Source organism: Hoplias malabaricus, chromosome 5 (assembly GCF_029633855.1).
Source record: "Hoplias malabaricus isolate fHopMal1 chromosome 5, fHopMal1.hap1, whole genome shotgun sequence".
Lineage (NCBI taxonomy): Eukaryota > Metazoa > Chordata > Actinopteri > Characiformes > Erythrinidae > Hoplias > Hoplias malabaricus.
Genome location: NC_089804.1, coordinates 18,827,388 through 18,840,310, shown reverse-complemented (window position 1 = coordinate 18,840,310; position 12,923 = coordinate 18,827,388).

The window sequence follows — 12,923 nt, the reverse complement described above, 5'->3', positions numbered from 1 at the left end:
ACAAAATTCATAAATAAAAATAATGAAAAAACTTTAAATAATAAATGAGTCAATGTGTAAATAAGCAGTAATCAAGATTACATATTATTCAACAAACAGAAAAACATCAATAGCACTCTTGTTTTTTCTTCCGTCAGTTCTTCACAGACTGATGCAGCAAGCTTTTCACCCCTTTTGTCAGATCTATTTTATAAAAAAGATTTTATATTTTATAAAGTTAAAGTGTAAATGCAAGAATAAGATAAATGTTTGTAAATGTTTTTATGAAACTAATCATATATGGGTTTAAAAAATGTTAAACACAACTAATTGAATGACTAAAATACACATTTGATAAAACTAAAGTGCAATGCTAAGATAAATGTTTTTACATGTTTTTTGGTTGTTAGTTACAAATACACAAGGGTGATTAATGACCACAATAAACATGTAATATATTGTTTACATGTTTTTTCCCCCTAAACTAAATTGGTATAGTTTTAACATGTAAAAAAATAGAAACATAATTGGATGACTAAAATACATATATAAAACTAAAGTGTAGATGCAAGGGTAAGATAAACAAATATACATATTTAAAAAAAACTAAACATATATGGTTTTAAAAATCTTTAAAAGTAAAAAAAATAATTGAACGTCAAAAATACCCATTTTATAAAACATGTAAATGCAAACACAATATAAATATTTATACATATCTTTATAAACTAAATATGTACGTTTTTTTTTTAAACTAAATTAAAGTGAGAATGAAAGGATAAAACAAATTTTTTATTGTATGTGTATTTATAAACTTAATATGCATGTTTTTGAAAATGTAAAATATAAAAATAAATGAATGACTAAGCTACATTTTTAAACCTAAGCATAAATGTAAGCATAAGATAAATGTATATGCATGTTTTTACAAACCAAATAACTTGATATAAAGTTGTTTTCAATTAACGAATAACAAAATTCATTAATACACATGAAGAAAAACATTTATGTAATTAATATATAAAATGAGCCAATGTGTAAATAATCAAGATTACATATTATTCAGCATACACAAAAACATAAGTAGCACTCTTTCTTCTTTTTTCATCCATCAGTCCTTCACAGACGGATGCGGCAAGCTTTTCACCCCTTTTGACAGATCTATCCATGTACTCTGACAAAACCTCAGAGGGAACTTTGTCTCTCATAGGAATGAGAACTTTGTTCTCATAGGAATCCGTCAAAATGTTCAATGCCCTTTTGGTAATGATCTATAGTAAAATTCGTTTTTACTAAAAGCGTTTAATTCCTTCTCGTCTTTGTTAAAATTATATCCAATGAAGAGGTGTTCCAGTACTCCTTAAACACGAGTGTCTGTCCTCCGCGCTAAGAACCCGCAAAAAGCAGGGCTTTTTAAAGGGAGAGTTAGTGGGTTTTCCACTACCCCCTCCTTTCACTCTGTCAACAGCTGTACCACACATGTGCGATGATGTCACATAAAATTTCTTAAATGCCGTTCATACCGCCATTTTCTATCATGATTATGATGTCACATAAATTTTTTTACATGCTCTCTAGCATGATCTCAGGGAGGGAGGGGGACCTCTTATGTGAGGGAGGGTGGTGAGGCCCCCCCACATATGTTCTGAACAGCTGTTGCGCTATCACTCACACACACACCCTCCCTGAAGCAAGTCCAAACATGTCTTAACCAGGAGAGACCCTGTGTGTTGGATTTTCAGTTTCTTATTTTACATTTCTTTAAATTACGATCCTCTGCACTATGAACCCTCGAAACCATTGATTTTTAAAGGCTGGGTCAGTTTTTTTTTTCATGTAACGATAGTTGCCATAAAGTAGGGAAAAGCAGGTACAAACAGATAATGTACTGTTGGGAAGATTTTTTTGGAATGCTAGGAACCCTATCAGATAACAGTCACACACTAGTTCCCAGTAAGAAAGCTGATCAGCCACATAAAATTACTGAATTGCCAATCCTATCAACGTTTTCTACTAGCATTAATGATGACATCATATAGAAAGCCTCATACAAGGGAGGAGGACTCCTTGCCCCCAAATGTTCAGCCTCATCTCAACATCTGTTGCACTGTCACATACAAGTAAGCCCTCCCTGTAACACCGCGAACATGTCTTAACCAAGAGAGACCCTGTGTGTTGGATTTTCAGTTTCTTATTTTATATTTCTTTAAATTACATTAACACATGTCTTAAACAAAGTGGGACCATTGCTCACCTTTACACATATGAGCATAGATAGCCAGGTTGAATAGCTAAACAATACAATAATTTAATATAAATATATATATATATATATATATATATATATATATATATGGAAAACAGTAATAATGATAATAACAATGCTAGGAAAAATTAGTGTCCGCAAAGTAATAAAGTTGAAAATAATAATAATAATAACAACAAAAATAATGACAGACAACGGGGGCAAAACATATTCAAGTATGTCAATAATTAGGCAAAATCAAATATATATCTCAGGGCTCCATAGGTTTATGGAAGGGTCTTGAGATTTTTAAAGTACTCAATCAGAGGGTCCCACCTCCTGTGAAATTGTCTTGTTGAGCCTCTAGTGAAGTATTTAATATTCTCTAATTTCAAGAAAAACATTAATTCAGTGAGCCAGACAGACACTTTGGGTGGATCAGAGGATTTCCAATGTAAAACTATAGCAAAAGTACTCTTGAAGGAATGGTTCTTGAAGTATGGGGCTTCTGAAAGGTTACACTCGGATCAGGGCCGTAACTTTGAGAGCGAAATTATATCTGAGGTGTGTAAACTGTATGGTGTGAAGAAAAGCTGAACCACCCCACATCATCCTACTGGCAACGCCCAATGTGAGCATTTTAACAGGACAATACATGACCTGTTGCATTCCCTGACACCTGAAAAGAAGCGTAGATGGCCTGAGTCTTTGCCTTAGGTATATGCCTATAATGTGATGCCCCATTCAACCACAGGTTATTCTCCATATTACCTGTTGTTTGGTGTTGAACCTCACTTGCCTGTTGATGCTCTTCTAGGGCGGGAGCAGTCTAGTGACAAGAAAACTGACTGGTTAGCTGTACACCAAAGGTGCCTGAATGAAGCTCATGCTAAAGCAAAACAGTATTCTGAAATGAAGGCTGCTGAATGAATTGCCTTGCAGAAAGACAAAGTCTATTGCCCGGAAATTGAAACTGGTGTGTTGGTTTTTCTAAGGAACAGGCCTGTAGGACGTAACAAAATACAGGATGCTTGGAGGCCTGCTGTATACAGGGTTGTGGATAAAGTGGACACCACTTACACAGTGCAGCCTGTGGAAGGAGGTCAGACAAGGAGAGTGAACAGAGTTGATATTAGACAATGCACAAATCCTCCAATTCCACTACCTCAACGTGGATTTAGGACTCCCCAGGCTCAGTCTCACCAATCTCTGGAATCCGAATCCGAATTAGATTCAAAAAGTGGCGTTGTCTTCATGGAACGCATGCCTCAGGAGTTGATGCCAAGTCAAGGACCAGCAAAAAATACATATCTAGAAGAAGAACAGTTGATAGGTAATCCAGAAACAGGAGCACAATGTTCTGAGCCTGATTCAGTTAAAAGGTGCTCAGAAACAAGAGAGATCGTTGATGAGGAGATGGAGATTGTGACGCAAGTGGTTGATACCCCAAAAACGGTTTTGGAAATTCCTGTAGCCGCACCCCACAGAAGTAGAAGAGTGAATGCAGGACAACATTCAAATCTCCACCATGAGCCTAAGTCAGTGGTGGATAACTCCACCCTAAGCCATGCAGCAGTTACACAGATTCTGGCTAGTTTAAGTAGAGTCCTATTCCAGGAAGCTGTCAAAGAGTTTAAGAGTACATTTGGAGTCAATGAGAAAAACGAGGAAGCCTACTCTTTCGCAGGGGAGAAATGTAGCCAGGTGATAAATAGACACTATTAGTTTAATCTACCTTAATAAGGACGTGTCAATAGGTGCCCCTCCCTTTGAGACCATTTGGGGGCGGTATTTTCCCATAGCACAGGAAGAGTGGATGCATTCAGAGAAAAATAGAAGAGGCTGGTTAGAGCTCCGTGTACTAACTGTGAGAAATGGTGAAAATACTTTGTTTTGTAATATAAACACAAACAATAGGCTTCTCTAATGTGAGTTTTTGTTGTCGTGAATGTTTAACAATGGGATGTTGAATATTTCATGCTTTAAAGCACAAGATGCATGCATGGGAGAAGCTAGATTCCGTGATTTAGGCCTTGTGTGAACAGTTGTTTTACACAGAAGTAAAGTGAGTATTAATATACAGATATGAGAAAGTGTGGGTTGTTAATGTTTTTGGGATAAAAATTGTATAATTTTAATGTGTTTATCTTTAAAACAGCCACTACCGTATTATTTGCAGTTATTTTCTGTTTGTGTGCTGTATATGCATAAGGTTACACTGAAATGTGGATTTCATGTCTATTCTAATCCTTTGTTTGCCAAATGCCCAGCAGTATTTGGGAGCTAAAATATCATCACTAAAGAAAAAATTAATTGAAATTCAGAAATAAAATAAACGGACCCAATCATTTATAAGTTGTTCTTCTGTGTGTACTTTCCTGGCCAACACATGGTTTGTTGTCTACCACTGAAATTTGTTTATTAAAGGCTTTTAAATAGGTTGTAAAGACTTGCTGTTTGCCAGTGAACCCATATATATCTACACTGTTAAATCTCTGATCTCCGGGTACTTGCCTTACTTTGTCTTTGCCATCAGACTTTGACATTAAAGGAGCAATCTGAAGGATAATTACTGCACTTAGTCATAAAATGTCCAGGGTGCGTGATCATAGATTAAGGAAAGAGTCAAAGCTAAAACACTGCTGCCTCTCACAGCATTGCTAAAGCAGTATTTTCTCACTGAGAGGTGGCCAGTCCGGACCAGAGCGCCCTCAATCATTTTACAGTCTACCGTGTGGCCAGGTCTTCAAACAGTTTCTCATAGCCATTAAAATGATCAAGTGAACATAGTTAATGTGTTATTTTACCAGACACCAAAAGCCCCATTGCCTTTCTAAAAAATCTCCAGGACCAGAGACGGAGTAAAATGAGAGAAAATATTGGCCCTGTGTTTGAAAAGTGTAGGCAGACAAGCAGCAACACTACAGAACAGAGCCAGAGCTAGCTAATTTTCTCCAGAACAGGTAACAGGGAATCATTTCTGAAAAAAAAAAATAGAAGTACTGATGCCTATGTATAGATTAATAGGAGTAAACGCCATAGGTTGTGTGTTTTATATAAAGTGAGACATAGCGGCTTTTGAAAGCTTTGAAAACAGAACTGTGTTTTATACACAAAATTCAACAACCTGGCAAGTAACACCATTAGGACTCGTAAATCAACACATGTAAGGTGGAGCTAAATGTCTGACTACGAAAAATGTGGATAAGAAGATCTGCCTCCTAAACAACATTTATGGTGGAAGGGCAGACCGATAAGTAACACCAGCCTTATCTAGTCAAAATATTTCAGGTGGATTTAGACAGAAAAGACCTGCAAATGCAAGGAAATGGCGGCTGCATGTTCACTTTTGTGTAGATAGAAAGTGTTTTAGTGAACTTTTTTGGGATTTGTTGACACTGTGAAATTGTGAATCAACATATTGTTCCTTTAAAATGTTACATTTACTCAGATTAAACTTTTGATCTGTCATCTATGTTCTATTACGAATAAAATATTGACATTTGCAATCTCCACATCATTGCATTCAGTTTTTATTCACAATTTGTTTAGTGACCCAACTTTTTTGGAATCCAGTTTGTAGAAGGAAATGTGAGGGACTACCATGAATTTTGAAGGGCAGTGCATATACATCCTACACTGAGTTTACTTCAAAATATTTCCGGTACATTTCCTGAGCCCCTGCAAATAAATCATTTTGAAGCCTCCAAAATTTAAAGTTTTAGAATTAATCCAAAAATTAATTTTGGAAAGATTATCAGATTTGTTCTTGCCTGTAATAGATGTGTGGGGGTTCCATGCTGAGTAGGTTACCAAACAGGTGAAATGGAAATGAGACCTGACATGTGGCTCTTTTCTTAACAGTTGGACATCTTTCTCTGTTCTCTTGAGTGGCACTGGCAAGCAGCTTCCGTAACACTTGACTTAATCTCTAGATAATTGCTAGATCTCCAATAGTAAGCAAAGATTTAAGCCACCATCCCACCCCCCACCCAGCTCCAACAGACTAGTCTCTCTCCCTCTTTCTGACCCCCCACATGTTAAAGAGTCTCTTGTTTAGAGTCTAGAGCTAGGGGCTAGGTTGATGGGTCTTTGGTAGTCATGTGTTTGTGATTCTCAGTGGCGCAGCAGGTAGTGTCGCAGTCACACAGCTCCAGGGACCTGGAGGTTGTGGGTTCGATTCCTGCTCTGGGTGACTGTCTGTGAGGAGTTGGTGTGTTCTCCATGTGTCCGTGTGGGGTTCCTCCGGGTGCTCCGGTTTCCTCCCACAGTCCAAAAACACACGTTGGTAGGGTAGGTGGATTGGCGACTCGAAAGTGTCCGTAGGTGTGAATGTGTGAGTGTGTCTGTGTTGCCCTGTGAAGGACTGGCGCCCCCTCCAGGGTGTATTCCCACCTTGCGTCCAATGATTCCAGGTAGGCTCTAGACCCACCGCTCTAGTGAGTGAATGTGTGAGTGTGAGGCGCCCCTTCCAGGGTGTGTTCCTGCCATGTGATTCTGGGCCTACCGCAACCCTGAACTGGAATGAAGGAATGAATGAACAATTAAAGCCTGCAGTGCATTTGGGAGGGAAAGAGAGGGTTCACTGTTCTGCAGGTGAAGGGGATTAATTGAATCCAGAGGCCACTTTGAAAAGAAACACAGAATTGTTGTGTTTCTCTCTCTTTTTTTTCTGCTATGTTTGTCTCTTTATCCTTTGATTTCTATGCATGTTTTGTGCTTTGTCTTGTTCTTTTCCCATGTCCATCCATCCTTTATCTGTAACCGCTTATCCAATTTAGGGTCGCGGGGGGTCCAGAGCCTACCTGGAATCATCGGGCGCAAGGCGGGAATACACCCTGGAGGGGACGCCAGTCCTTCACAGGGCAACACAGACACACACATTCACTCATACGGACAGTTTCGAGTCGCCAATCCACCTGCAACGTGTGTTTTTGGAAACTGGAACACCCGGAGGAAACCCACGCAGACACGGGGAGAACACACCAACTCCTCACAGACAGTCACCCGGAGCTGGAATTGAGCCCACAACCTCCAGGCCCCTGGAGCTGTGTGACTGCGACACTACCTGCTGCGCCACCGTGCCGCCCCTCTTTTCCCATGTGCTCTGTTTATATCAGCCATTTTCTGCCTTAGTCCTGTGTTAGTTTCTAGGTTCTCCTCTTTCTTTGTTTAGTGTTTTGGTATTTGCTTTTCCCTGTCTTTGGTCTTTAGCTTGTTTTGTCATTAATCTTCACCTTGCACTGGCATCCACCAAGTGTTACACTCTGTGCTGAGGCATATAGTGTGCAGGGGTCACCAACTTTCTGCAGAATCAATCGCTACAGACGTTTTCAATTTCATGTGGCCTCAAGAACAGAGGGTAGAGTTCATGGATTGTGTCATGATGGCCAACATCATACTAAACCCTATGGATAAAGAATATGATGTCACTCAAGTTCATATACATGTGAAGGCAGACGGACAAATACTTTTATATGGCAATATAGTGCATAGTGTATTTTCTGAAACAGCTTATCAAGTTCAGGGTTGCACTGGGTCAGCTCCTCACAAACAGTCACCTGGAGCAGGGCTCGAACCCAGAACCCCAGGACCCTTGAGCTGTGTGACAGCAACACTACCTGTTTCGCCACCATGCCACCCAATTATACAAATACTAAAATAAAAATAAACGAAACTAACTAAGGACAAGCACAGGAGTAAAGATAGAAACCTAACATTCAGCAGAGAACAGAAAAAAGAACAATGAACAGAAACAGAGACTTATCAGTGAAATAAATATGGCAAGAGATAAGCATTGGGCAGAAACCCAGGAAGACCTAGAGACAAGCAAAAACAGTTACACACAAAGCATGAAGGAGATGTTTATGGAGGCTATGTCAAAAACACAGCCCATAATATCTCATTCTCCTGAAAGTGAACCTTAACTCCAAAGCTCTGAATCTTATTGACTGTTTGGCCCCTCTGAAAACAAAATCTGTATCTGGTAAGAAGAAAGCATTATGGCAATTCAGCATGGGGTAAAATCCAAGAAAAACGAGTGAAGAAAGGCTGAACATAAATGGAGGCACACTAAACTTCACATTCTCTTGGAAATTTATAAAGAGAAACCCCAAAATTACAATTTGGAAATTAGAAAGGCCGGACAAACCTACTTCTCTGAGATCATTAGTAAAAGCTCTAAGAATACCCGCTCATTATTCACAATATTTTATCAGCTGAGAAACCCACCACCACGGGTAAACCCAGAACTACTCTCTGTGGAAAAAATGTAATGAATTTGCAGTTTTCTTTAGCAATAAAATTCTTCAATATGTCCCTTGACAGCAGCACTGTTGTAATACAGCCTCAGAATCTGAAATGTACCCTGTCTGAATTCACTGCTATTGATCTGAAAACTCTAGAGGAAACTGTCCAGCATCTAAAACCATCTATATGCATATGAGATGTGCTGCCTGCGCACTTTATGAAGGAAGTCTTCTGTTGTCTATCTGAGAACATACTGCAAATAGTAAATGGGTCTCTACTTTCAGGGATCTTCCCTCATGCATTAAAAACTGCAGTAATCAAACATCTCTTAAAGAGCAGTTTAGACAGCACTATCCTGAACAACTACAGATCAATCTCTAATCTTCCTTTCATAGGCAAAATTATTGAGAAAGTAGGTTTTTTTTTTTCAGCTCAGCAAATTTTTCATGGACACTGTTATTATGATGATTTCCAGTCAGGCTACCGTCAATATCACAGCACAGAAACGGCCCTCACAAAGATCCTAAATGACATCCGTCTGAACACAGACAGTGGTAAAATATCTGTGCTAGTGCTTCTCAATCTTAGTGCTGCATTTGTTACTGTCGATCACAGCATCCTTTTAGACAGACTTGAGAACTGCGTGGGGCTTTCAGAAACAGTTTTCAGCTGGTTAAGATTGAATCTAGCAGATAGAAACTACTTTATTGCTATTGGTAACTGTAAATCAAAATGAACGTTTACCTGCAGTGTTCCACAAGGATTCATTCTTGGGCCTCTACTGTTTAACCTTTACATGTTACCACTTTGACAAATCCTTAAAAATAATAAAATAGCCTATCACAGTTATGCACTGTGACATGCACAGCAGATGACACGCAGAACTATTTAGCTCTGTCACCAGGTGACTATAGTCCTATTGACACTTTCTGCAACTGTCTAGAATCAGTAAATAACGGTATGAAGAACAGTTTCCTTCAACTACACAAAAATAAAACAGAGGTGATTGTGTTTGACAGTAAGGAGCAAAGACTTGAGGTCATTACTCATCTTAACAGCGGAGCTCTAAAGCCTAAAGGCCTGGTCAGACATCTTGGCATAATCCTGGACTCAGATCTCAACTATAATGGCCAAATAAAGGCAATAACAAAATCTGTGTTTTATCACCTCAAGAACATATCAAAATTCAAAGGGTATGTGTCACTACCAGACTTAGAAAAACTCATTTATGCATTCATCTCTAGCAGGCTGGACTACTGCAATGGTCTCCTTACTGGACTTCCCAAGTCCATAGTTAGGCAACTGCAGCTTATTCCAAATGGAGCAGCATGAACTCTTACCAGAACCAAGAGAACCGAGCACATCACTCCTGTTTTCGGGTCACTGCACTGACTCCCATTAAACACAGGATTGATTTTAAAGTGCTATTTATTGTTTATAAATCAATAAACTGTCTCAAACCAAAATTTATTTCAGACCTGCTAGAGGTGTATGACCCCAGTAGGCCCCTCAGATCACTCGGGAATGGTCTGCTAATGGTGCCCCAAATATTACTATCTTCAAATCTACCAAAGACCTTTGTGTTCTCTTGTGCCTTTCAGTAGCGCTGCACTTAGATTGAAGATCTATTTATTTTATTTCTAGTACCATTTTAATAACTTTTTATTACTCTTATTGTCTTATTTTGTTTTTTAATTTGTTTGTTTGTTAAATTTTACTGAATAGCTTTTTAACCTTTTTTGGGTTTAATTATATATTCTGTTTTAATTCTATTTTAATACATTTTAATTGTTTTTATTTTCTTTTACCTTTAAAATTTTATGGTAATACTCTGTATAGCACTTTGAATTGCCATTGTGTATGAAAGGTGTCTATAAATAAACTTGCCTTGCCTTGCCCAATCTCCAGATGTCGGCATTCGCACATGAACAAGCACTTCACTGAAACGCCTGATCCACTGTCCAGAACGCCGAAAGACCATCCAGCCCAGATCTAGAACTGCCGTCATACTCAAAAAGACTTGAGATCTCCGACCCGGAATCACCTCTTCCCAAGGCTCCACCAGAGACAGCCCTCAGGTTCCCTGACTATGCAGCTGAAGGTTGGCACCACCAGGATCTGGAGTGAACCGCTGTGAAAAGCTCATTCTTCGGTGGTCCAGTAGGCTCCCAGGGAAATGCCAAGTCCAATTTAACTTTACAGACTATATACCTCCTTTCATTGACAGTTATAATTAATTTCTTAATAGTCTTAATTTCTATGATAATTTCAATCTTATCACACATTATTGAAGATCATATAAGGCTTGTGGTTTTCCAATTTGCCCAGTCTATGAAACTTTGATAATTAATCCCATGTTGGGAAATCTATTGACATAGATTATAGACACACTGCAATTTAAAGTGTATTTGTGCTGTAAATGGTAACTGGATGTAACCATAATGTAAACAGGATATGTGTAAACTTCTAATTGCTACACAAACAGATGAGACAAAGGATTTAGAAATAACTAGATGAACAAAAAGACAAAGGAACACTAGAATCAGGAACTAAGGAACAACAACATGAACATGAGAAAATCCCAAGGAAAGCAAAAAAGGAAAGCATGACCAGAAAAGGAAACAGGACCGAGACACAGGAGGAGGGACCAGTTTAGGGTCACGGTGGGTCCAGAGCCTACCTGGAATCATTGGGCGCAAGGTGGGAATACACCTAGTCTCTCAGTGTCAGTCTTTACGTATTTCTGTCTAGTTATCTTAGTCTGTCTCTGTATAGTTATCTTTTGTTGTAAATAAAATTAGTCACTGTGTTTTAGCAAGGGTGTCCACCTCCGTCAGTCCCCGCGATCCTGACAATAACCAAAAAATATATCACTACAGATCATTAACATAATGCATTGAATAACAATTTCAATTACATTTGAAATGTGGAGCTAATATATTCACTTCTAATGCATTAATGCTGATTATTGTAGAAAAATATCAGTTTAAGCAGACACAGTGCATTTTTCATTCTCTATATGTGAAATATATACGATATGACACATTCCCAGTGTGTGTGTGTGTGTGTTTGAGAGAGAGAGGTCAAGAGAGGATTAGTAAGTGGACGAAGTTTGAGGCAGTCTGTGTCTGTTCTTGTTCTGCTTAACTTCCCCTGGTCAAAAGCACCTCAGAGTGCTTTTCCAGGCCAGCTCCATCAGCCTGTGCCCACTGTTTACTGCATTCACAAGGGCCACCAAAGCCAAAACAAAGTAGGGTCTGTTCCTATTGTCCTTCCCCAGAATGGCAGCCTTTCGTTGTGATGAGAGTGAGGCCGTGGGGCCCCTGACTTCCACATCCAGTAAGAGAGGACAGTTTTAACCAAAACCATGTTGCTCCTTTTAACATGAAAAGGCTGGTTTTAGTATGAACAATAATGGCCATTCACTGATGCTATCAGGGGAAACCAGAAAGCTCTGTGCAAATGAAGAATGAATAGACTTTCATTAAGAGATCTCAGCTGTGGCCTTATTAAATATCACTGGTGGATCAGTAAAATAAATGTGGTGAAGCGTAAAGGGAAAAAAATGATTGAGTTTACATATTGTAAAACCTTATTTGAATGACATTAATGTGATTATCAATGAGAAACAACATGTAATCCAACATAAGAATGCAACTAATGTAGTTTTTATGAACTTGACCACAGTAAATGTCCTTCTGTACATGGCTGAAACTGAAGTATCCTTAGCAGTTCTGATGAAACTGACAGCACTCTAATTAAATAACAAAATCGTCAAAGTGATGTATGCTTGTCCATCCATCCATCCATTATCCACCTCCTCTGGGGGTGTACTGAGGCATTCCCAGTCCAGTTGAGACATATAGTCTCTCCAGCATGTTCTGGGTCTTCCCTGAGGCCTCCTCCACATTGGACATGCTCGAAACACCTCACCAGGAAGGCATCCAGGAGGCATCCGGACCAGATGCCTGAACCACCTCAACTGGCTCCTCTCGACGTGGAGGAGCAGTGGCTCCACTCCGAGTCTCTCCCAGATGTCCACGCTCCTAATCCTGTCTCTAGGGGAGAGTCCAGACACCCTGCGGAGAAAACTCATTTCAGCCACTTGTACCCGCGATCTCATTCTTTCGTTCACTACCCAAAGCTCATGACTATAGGTGAGGGTTGGGACATAGATTGAACGGTAAATCGAGAGTTTTGCTTTTCTGCTCAGCTCTCTCTTCATCACATCAGACTGGTACAGAGTCCGCATTACTGCTGATGCTGCACTGATCCACCTGTCAATCTCCCACTCCATCTTTTCCTCACTTGTGAACAAGACCCTGAGGTATTTAAACTCCTCCACTTGAGGCAGGATCTCACTTCCAACCTGGAGAGAGCACTCTCACAACCCTTTTCCGACTGAGTACCACTGACTCAGATTTGGAGGTGCTGATTCTCATCCCTACCA